Raw genomic sequence first — 8,706 nt, 5'->3', positions numbered from 1 at the left:
TGGGTCTTCATCAGCATTTGTCGTACCACAGCACAGTAGAGAAGGAATGGCAAGGCTTTCCCACAGAACATCGTCGACAACAGCGGAATTGGTAGTCATGCAGCTGGCAATGCAGTATGTGGGCGCACGCCAGGGGTCTGCGCAATGGGTCATATATTGCGATTCAAAGGCCGGTCATAACATCATTCCATATTCCAACATCAAAGCCATATCATTATTCTTGGGAAATGGCTGTATGGCGCCAATAGTACAGGACATTCTCATCGCATACAAGAAAGCAGTAGATACTGGCCACGACATACTGCCTTAGTGGATTCCTGGACATATTGGCATACGGGGTAATGAAGCTGCTGATGAGCTGCTAGATATAGCGCACCTATAGTCAACAGAACACCCGGTGACATATTCCAGGTCAGATGTGAAACACCTGTTAAAATTGCTGACAGAAGACACATGTAGGGAGCAATGGTTGCAAGTCGATAGACGGTCATCCTTGCTTCATCAGATTGACTCGGAGTTGAAATTCCGTGCCCCGTCCAGCATACCGCGACATATACAACCACTTTCGCATCGGTTTCTCCTTAACGTTCCGTATGGTCATAGTTTCTCCATAAAGTTGGCAGGGCTAGTTCCGCAAACTGTCCAGTGTGTGCATCTGTGAAAGACACGGAACATATAGTTATGCACTGCACAAGATATGCATCCAAAAGGGCTACATTGAAGTCTGCTCTAGACCTCTTGGACAATAGAACCTTCGATATAGTCAAGGTCCTGGGTGTATGGGAAGAGAGATGCGGCGTTATCAGTGCATGTCAACTTCACAGTGAGTAGTGATATAGAATCTGCATTTTAGGACCGCATTCTAGGCATGTGCCGTCGAGTTCCCCGTTCCTGTTAGTTTCTCGCAATTCATTTCACTTCTAGGGAATGTAGCTACGCATGTGCACGTACAGTTCGGTGACCGGGAGGGGTGATATTTTTCTATTATTATCTTTCCATTTCTCCCCCCCCTTTCATTTAGGGGATCTTTGTGGGAGTAGCAGAATTCGTCAGGGGACGAATTCAATATCTTCTTTTATACAGGGTGTACAAAATTAAGCTTTCACGAGGGCTACGAAAACACAGCGATGACAGGTAACCAGATGATAACTTTACGCTACTTGTCTAAGAAACAGGTGCTGCTAATTATGTAGCACCTGTTTCTTACTCAAGGAACAGAAAAAGTAGCACCAGTTTTCGTTTGTTCGCCTATTTATAAAGTGCTAGTGAAAGCTTAATTTTGAACACCCTGTATATATATACATATATATAGATACTCATGGAACGATGCGACAGCACCAGAGGACACGTCTTTCGCCGTGTTTGCGGCTCGTCAGCTCTAAGTAGCTGCGCATCGTTCGGAATTGGCAAACCAGGGGTCACTCAGCGAGCGATATACACCTGGGAGGGAGCTGGGATGACAAGCCACAAACACGGCGAAACACGTGTCCTCTGGTGCTGTCGCATCGTTCCATGAGTATCTGTTTCATAGAAGCCATCTTAATATGTAATTTTGAATTTCAAACACGTCTAGTGTCATTTACTTGTCTCTTTGATGGCTTTTTTCCTTCATTGTAATTCACTGGCTTGCACTGTGGCATTGAGGAGTGCTCAGTCACCCTCCCAGGTGTATATCGCTCGCTGAGCGACCCCTAGTTTGCCAATTCCGAACGATGCGCGGCTACCCAGAGCTGACGAGCCGCAAACACGGCGAAACACGTGTCCTCTGGTGCTGTCGCATCGTTGCATGAGTATCTGTTTCTCTGCGTGCAGCCATAGAAGCCATCTTAATATGTAATTTTGAATTTCAAACACGTCTAGTGTCATTTACTTGTCTCTTTAATGGCTTTTCCCCCTCATTATAATTCACTGGCTTGCACTGTGGTATTGAGGAGTGCACAGTTACTCTTCCAGGTGTATATTGCTCGCTGAGCGACTCCTGGTTTGCCAATTCTGAACGATGTGCAGCTACCCAGAGCTGACGATCCGCAAACACGGCGAAACACGTGTCCTCTGGTGCTGTCGCATCGTTCCATGAGTATGTTTCTCTGCGTGCAGCCATAGAAGCCCTATTAATCTGTAATTTTGAATTTCAAACACGTCTAGTGTCATTTACTTGTCTCTTTAATGGCTTTTCCCCCTCATTATAATTCACTGGCTTGCACTGTGGCATTGGGGAGTGCACAGTCACCCTCCCAGGTGTATATCGCTCGCTGAGCGACCCCTGGTTTGCCAATTCCGAACGATGCGCAGCTACCCAGAGCTGACGAGCCCCAAACACGGCGAAACATGTGTCCTCTGGTGCTGTCGCATCGTTCCATGAGTATCTGTTTCTCTGCGTGCAGCCATAGAAGCCATCTTAATATGTAATTTTGAATTTCAAACACGTCTAGTGTCATTTACTTGTCTCTTTAATGGCTTTTTTCCTTCATTATAATTCACTTGCTTGCACTGTGGCATTGAGGAGTGCTCAGTCACCCTCCCAGGTGTATATCGCTCGCTGAGCGACCACTGGTTTGCCAATTCCGAACGATGCGCGGCTACCCAGAGCTGACGAACCGCAAACACGGCGAAACACGTGTCCTCTGGTGCTGTCGCATCGTTCATGAGTATCTGTTTCTCTGCGTGCAGCCGTAGAAGCCATCTTAATCTGTAATTTTGAATTTCAAACACGTCTACTGTCATTTCCTTGTCTCTTTAATGGCTTTTCCCCTTATCTGTACATGGATGTAGTGGACATATACGGGCGGCGTGGCATCTTAGGCGACAAGTCTGCCCCCGCCCCAAGCTCGAACTCATATTTCAGTGGATTCATGGTCACTGCGGCACAGCCGGTGTAACGAGGCTGCGGGTGCTGCTGCGCACCGAGCACTCGAAAACGGTCAAGGTCAAATAATGGTCATTTACTTCACCACAGGGGTCGCAAAGAGGATGATACGTGAACAAAGACAACAAATGTGCAACTGTTCTTGGATGATAGGATCTGCTCAGTCTTCGGTGTTGTACAGGGTGGACGCCGAGCCACGATTCCAGGTACCTCCGTCGTTTCCTCGACAAGCAGCGTACCTCCTGCATAGGCTCCAGCTGAATGTCTCGTACAGCGGTCGGTTGCTCTACAAAGTGGCCAAATCACCATATGCAAACTGCAGTGAGTGCGATGTTGTCGAGGACACAGAGCACTTCCTCCTCAGGTGTTCCAAGTGTGCGAACAGTCGCAGGACACTAGAGTGAAGCAAGTCTGGCTCGTCTGGACGCCCGCTCATTTGACTTTGTAAAACTTTTGGGTCCTCAGCCATTCAATCATCAAGCGGCTGCATTGAGAGCGCTCCATTTGCGCTCTCAAGCGCTCCAAGCACTGACCGACATTTTGTGACACTTTCTGGTCCCTCGTTTGTGACAAGTGTTCCCACTGTGTTAGGATGTTTGTCTGCCCCTACCCCAACTAGTGGGTTTTCTCCTCCTTCTTCTTTTTTCCCCCCAAGTAACTGTGGTTAAGTGATCTGGGGTAGCCAGTCTGACTTCGTCGTGACTTACATCCCCAATTTTTTCTTCCTCTGTGACATCACATCACGCGGTGGAATACAAGGAATTGGAACATTTCATGAGTGACTCCCAGTCCTTTATAACACAAGGCGTCATTCATTGCAGGAAGAACAATTTCCGTTGAGTCCGTTGCTTACGGACATCTTTCTCGTCTAATTCCGCTGGGAGAAGTGAGATGTTTGCGTAGATTGTTAGGAGCTGGCAAATACAGTGCAGGGAGAATTCTTCTCTCGACTGCAGACATGACTAAGTGTAGCAGCGAATAGGAAAGGGCAAGCCTTTCTTAGGGACACCTCGTTAAGAGTTTTGCTTAGAACTTACGTTCCTGGCTATAGAGATGTCACACGCTCCATCAGAGGAGAGAACGACGAGAGGCCTCGAAAGGCGCCGTTAATCCTGCCTTCTGCTGGATAGTTGGAGTGGCAGTGTTGTGTCCGCTTGCTGGGTAAGCGCTGACATCGTCCTGAACCTGTAAAGGAGATGCTATGTATTCATATCTATGGAGACACTAAGATCGGGATGTCTAGTTCTCTCTTTACAATTTCCAATGTGTCCTAATGAAATAGTACAGTGCGTTAGAGGGGGTTTCAGTTCATACACTGGGGAGACATGATAGCAGCGCACATAGGACACGGACGATAAGTAAAGAGGACATGACAGTTCGCTTGACAGGACAGCAGCGAACTGTCCTGTCCTCTTTACTTCGTTCCTGTCCTATGAGCGATGTTATCATGCCTCCCCAGTCTAATGAAATAGCTCTATCACTGTTCTCGGTAGTGCTGTGAGCAGCAGACGCCAATTTATCAGACTTCTAGTTTGTTTTTACTCACACTTGGGATAGTATGCATTGCAAGACCGCTGTTTCTCCCTATGAGCTCTCAAGTGATTTGCCGTTTATTTTTTACTCTAGGCCCCAGCGTGTTGCTCTGGAAAGTAAGTCTATCTAATATTTGTGTTAGAGATGCTACGTTTACTATGGTGTCATTGCACATTGCTTTCCAATATTGGATCAATATGGATCCAATATTGGCAAACGAATATTGCCAATATTGGCCCAATATGGCAATTGCAAGCTGGCCCCATATTGGTCCAATATTGAGAACCGATATTGGCCAGCCAGTTTTGCCAATGCCCTGCTACTGTATCTTCCATTGGTCCTATAGAGACCGTGCGACACCTAAAGGGGGGAGGGCGCTGCTCCTAGGGAGCCTGCTAGCGCATGCAGGCTCCCTAGCTGCTCCTCGCCACAGCGCCGCCAGCGGTGGTCTTGGGAGTACCCGACGTGATGCCACGCCGCCCGTTCTATGCATTCTCAAATGGAACCGTACGTTAGCGTGGCGACCGCCGTACTTAGAAGGGCCGATTTTCAAAGTGTGAATAATGTGGAACCTTTCAGGAGACTATCAGGCAAAAATGGGAGAAGTCTAGCACTCGCAAGTGAATAAGACACACGACTGAAGAGAAGTGAGAGAAACCGCACAGAAGCAACCACCATATTTATAACGTACCTAATAGTGTGGAAGGGGATACAGCCACTCGCGTCTGTCTGTGTCACAATATCTGTAAGTGATACATCGAGAGGATGGTTATTTGACGTCTCACAAAGTCCTAGCTTGCTAGCAAAGCCTAGGTACATTTATCTGACTCCAGCCACTTGTGACATCATGTTTTTAACGTTGAAAGATGGAAGTCACTGAAAAGGTTAGACAGCTGTAGGGATCGAACCCACATCTTCTGGATTACCAGTCCAGGGGTCTACCAATTGAGCTAAGCTAACACGCCTCTCCAGCGACTTTCGGGGTGCGTCATCTGAAGGGACGACAAACCAGCCACTCACTCTCACTCACCCTCCTTTCACTCTTACATTTTTTGCTCACACATACACACTTTCATACGACGGAAATCGACGCAAGCGGCACCTGTTCAACAAGAGAGAAACTGATGTTCTGAGGCTGGAACAACATAGAAGGGACAGATACAAACAAAGCCTCAAATGCCTAAGAAATTAACGGTGAAAGATGAAAGTCACTGAAAAGGTTAGCCAGCTGTAGGGATCGAACCCACATCTTCTGGATTACCGGTAATCCAGAAGATGTGGGTTCGATCCCTACAGCTGGCTGTGACACGGCCTAAGGTCGGCGCTGTTCCGGGAGGTGGCTAGTGTCTACCGGCGGACAGGCGATCTCGGAGCTCCCAATCGTCAGGAGATGTTTTCTCGTCGGTTGTCGGGTCTCCTCTGTCCACAGTCAAAGCCCTTCCTTAACGCAAAGGCTCGGTCCCTTTGTTTGTCGCTCGGCCACTTGTTTCCCTTCCAACACTCCGCACATATGGTTGCCATCCGCCTCGAAGTACGCGCCCCTTTGATGCCGCCGTCAGGTGCCACCGTGTCGCCGGAGGTGATGGGGTCCACTAATTGCTCCCAGACGCGGAGCCTTGTCGCGTCGCCTGCTCCTTTGTACGTCACCTGGTTTGCATAACCTGACCCACCCAGCATATTGTTCATGTCCCATGTTCACCTGAAGGGTACGTCACATCCGCTCAATCTTGGAGAAGAATTTCGTTACACTAAACAAAATTCGTTTGTCCTTCGCCACTGAAAGATCACCACACGACTTGAGCACATTCGAAGGTGCCCATACACACTTTGCGATGTTTTGCACGAGTGCACTGTCACTCTTCTTTCAAAAATACTGTTATGGCACTATCCCGTTGTTATCCGGACTTGATTACACACACAAAAGAAAAACGTACTCAAACAACATGTACAAATATTATCCCTAAAGTCTAGAACCTAAGATGCAGTTTCTTTCCCTCCATTTAGAGTTTCTCGAACAGGTCCGCAGTTATGGGACGTCGTGCACGGTTCCACGACTCCGCAGTGCATATCCTGCTGTTGGTATAGCTACGCTAGAAGACGTGCGTGGGGTACGTTGTATCTCGAAGCTCAGGGCTTCTTCTAACAGAGCCTGTTCTAGTATTCCTTGGTTAATGGTAGTGTGGGAGTAATGATTTCTGTCGGATGGAGCTTGGTGTGAACACGGGGGATGGACATAATCGTTTGCGTCAGCTCCGTCAAAGGGATCATGAGCGGGCTTCATCCTGTTCGCATGTACAACTTTGTCTTCTCCGCGCCTGACATCGCGAATTTTGAAAGTCACGTCAGACAATTTTTCGACGATGCGAAACGGTCCCGTCCATTCCGGCGCCAGTTTGCCACTGATGCCCGGGGCCACTGCTTCCACTCGCAAATAAAGCCGATCCCCCGACGTGAAGCAGACCTCTTTTGCTCGTGTGTCATGTCGAACTTTCATGCCTGCAATGCCTCAGTAAGGCACGTGGCCGCGATTTTGTGTGCGATCGACAGGCGTTGTACCAGCTCTGCTCGGTAGTTCTCAAGCGTGCCGTAGTGCACACCCGTTGTCTCGTAAGCCACTTCCGGCACCACTGGCTCCCTCCCATGAGGCAAAAAGTACGGGCTTTCTTTGGTTCTTTGGTTCCCTCATAAATAGCCGAGTTGTACGCGAAAAGGGCGAAGGGTATAGCCAGAGGTCCCAGTCCCTCTGGTCACGGGATACATAATGGGACAACAGTTTAATTATGGTTTGATTCAAACGCTCAACTGCTCCGTTGCACTCTGGGAGGGGGGGGGGGGGTTATTGGCATAAAAAATTAAGAAAAAAAGAAAGAGGAAAGGTCAGCCATGCAGCACGCCGGCTTGCTATTCCCTAAAAAAAGGAAAAATATAAACAAGAGAAAAGGAAATAACAAAAAGATAAATAAACAAAGGAAAACAAGAAAAATTGAAAAATACACTCGGCTCACAGGCAGGAGGCCCGTGTCACGCAGAAAGCGGAGCACCGCTTTTGTAACTCTCCACTGGTTAGCTCGCTGCACTGGGTCAAGGAGTGTTGCGAGAGAAACGTCTGTCCGTCCGTCCGTGCACCCAAGTTCTGAGAGGTGTTGCCAGAGCACGGCCCGCTGATGGTGGTGGCGCTGACAGTGGAAGAGATGATGAGAGATATCGTCTTCTACGGCGCAGCAGGGGCAAGTGGGAGTTGAGACGTGGCCCATTTTGAAGAGGAGTGAATGGGTGAGGGCAACGTTCAGCCGAAGACGATGTAGAAGGGACTCCTCCTCGCGGGTACAGCGGCAGCCGATGACAAACTCCAGTGAGGGGTCGATGGACTGCAGGAACGCATTAGGTCGGATAGCGTCTACAACAAACTGGCGGGTGCCGTCACCGCAGAGACGCCGTATAAGCAGGCGACACGCAGACACCGGGAGCGGCAGTAGGGGCACCGGCGTGGCCACATCAAGCGCGGTGGGTCTCGCAGCCGCGTCAGCACAGGTGTTTCCGTGTAGCCCTGTATGCCCGGGTACCCACTGAAGGCAGATACGGTGACCGACCGAGGAGAGTTGGGCATACTCCTGAAGTACCATGGTACGCAGATCACTCACGACACTCGGGTGGTGTGCTGACAGGAGCGCCAAAGACGCCTTGTTGCCTGTGAGGACGACCGACGCATCAGGCACAGATTCAGCGATATGCCGCAGAGCGTCAAGCAGTCCCAGCAGCTCCGCATCCGTAGAGAACACTGTGTAGGGAAGTCGGAGGTACGCACTCTGGGTTGTACGCAGTGGTCTGCAGTTTCTTGATCCCTAGCAGCTGATACACCTCGCTCATTAGCTTCCCCGTGAAGTTTCTCCCCTGGTCGGTCAACAGCTGTCGAATGACTCCATGGCGGAGGATGATGCCTTCTGCAAACACGGGGGCTACCGTTTCAGCTCTCTGGTGCGCCACGGGGAAGACCTCAGCGTATCGCGTCAAGTGATCAAGGAATACCAATAAGTACCTATTTCCTGACGTCGTCACCGGCAGAGGTCCCACAATATCCATAGCTGCTCGCTCGAAAGGGTACCGTACCCTTCCAAAAACCCGCTTCGGCGCGCGTCTCCGGCGTTTTGTGTCTTTTCGCAAACTGCACGATTCGCACGCACGGCAATATCGTCCGACATCACCCTTCATCCCAGGCCAGAAATAGTGTTGTTGCAAAACAGAAATATGTGCAGCACACGGAGCGTCATGGTATAACCGTAGTAGCTCCCCTACCATGAACCTCGGGG

The 8,706-nt window shown here is 49.5% G+C and overlaps 1 long non-coding RNA gene across 1 annotated transcript; it reads right to left on the bottom strand.

Annotated features, from left to right (window-relative positions):
• Window positions 1-246: 246 nt before the first annotated feature.
• Window positions 247-5,142, bottom strand: LOC135383763 (uncharacterized). Its single transcript, XR_010420051.1, has 3 exons — window positions 5,091-5,142; window positions 3,904-4,051; window positions 247-655 (listed from the first exon to the last, which is right to left on the bottom strand). It is a non-coding gene; the product is annotated as an uncharacterized LOC135383763 (long non-coding RNA).
• Between the last annotated feature and the right edge of the window lie 3,564 nt (window positions 5,143-8,706).

Source organism: Ornithodoros turicata, chromosome 2, assembly GCF_037126465.1.
Source record: "Ornithodoros turicata isolate Travis chromosome 2, ASM3712646v1, whole genome shotgun sequence".
Lineage (NCBI taxonomy): Eukaryota > Metazoa > Arthropoda > Arachnida > Ixodida > Argasidae > Ornithodoros > Ornithodoros turicata.
The sequence above is the reverse complement of the archived record's forward strand: the minus strand, read 5'-3'. Positions and strand labels throughout refer to the sequence as shown.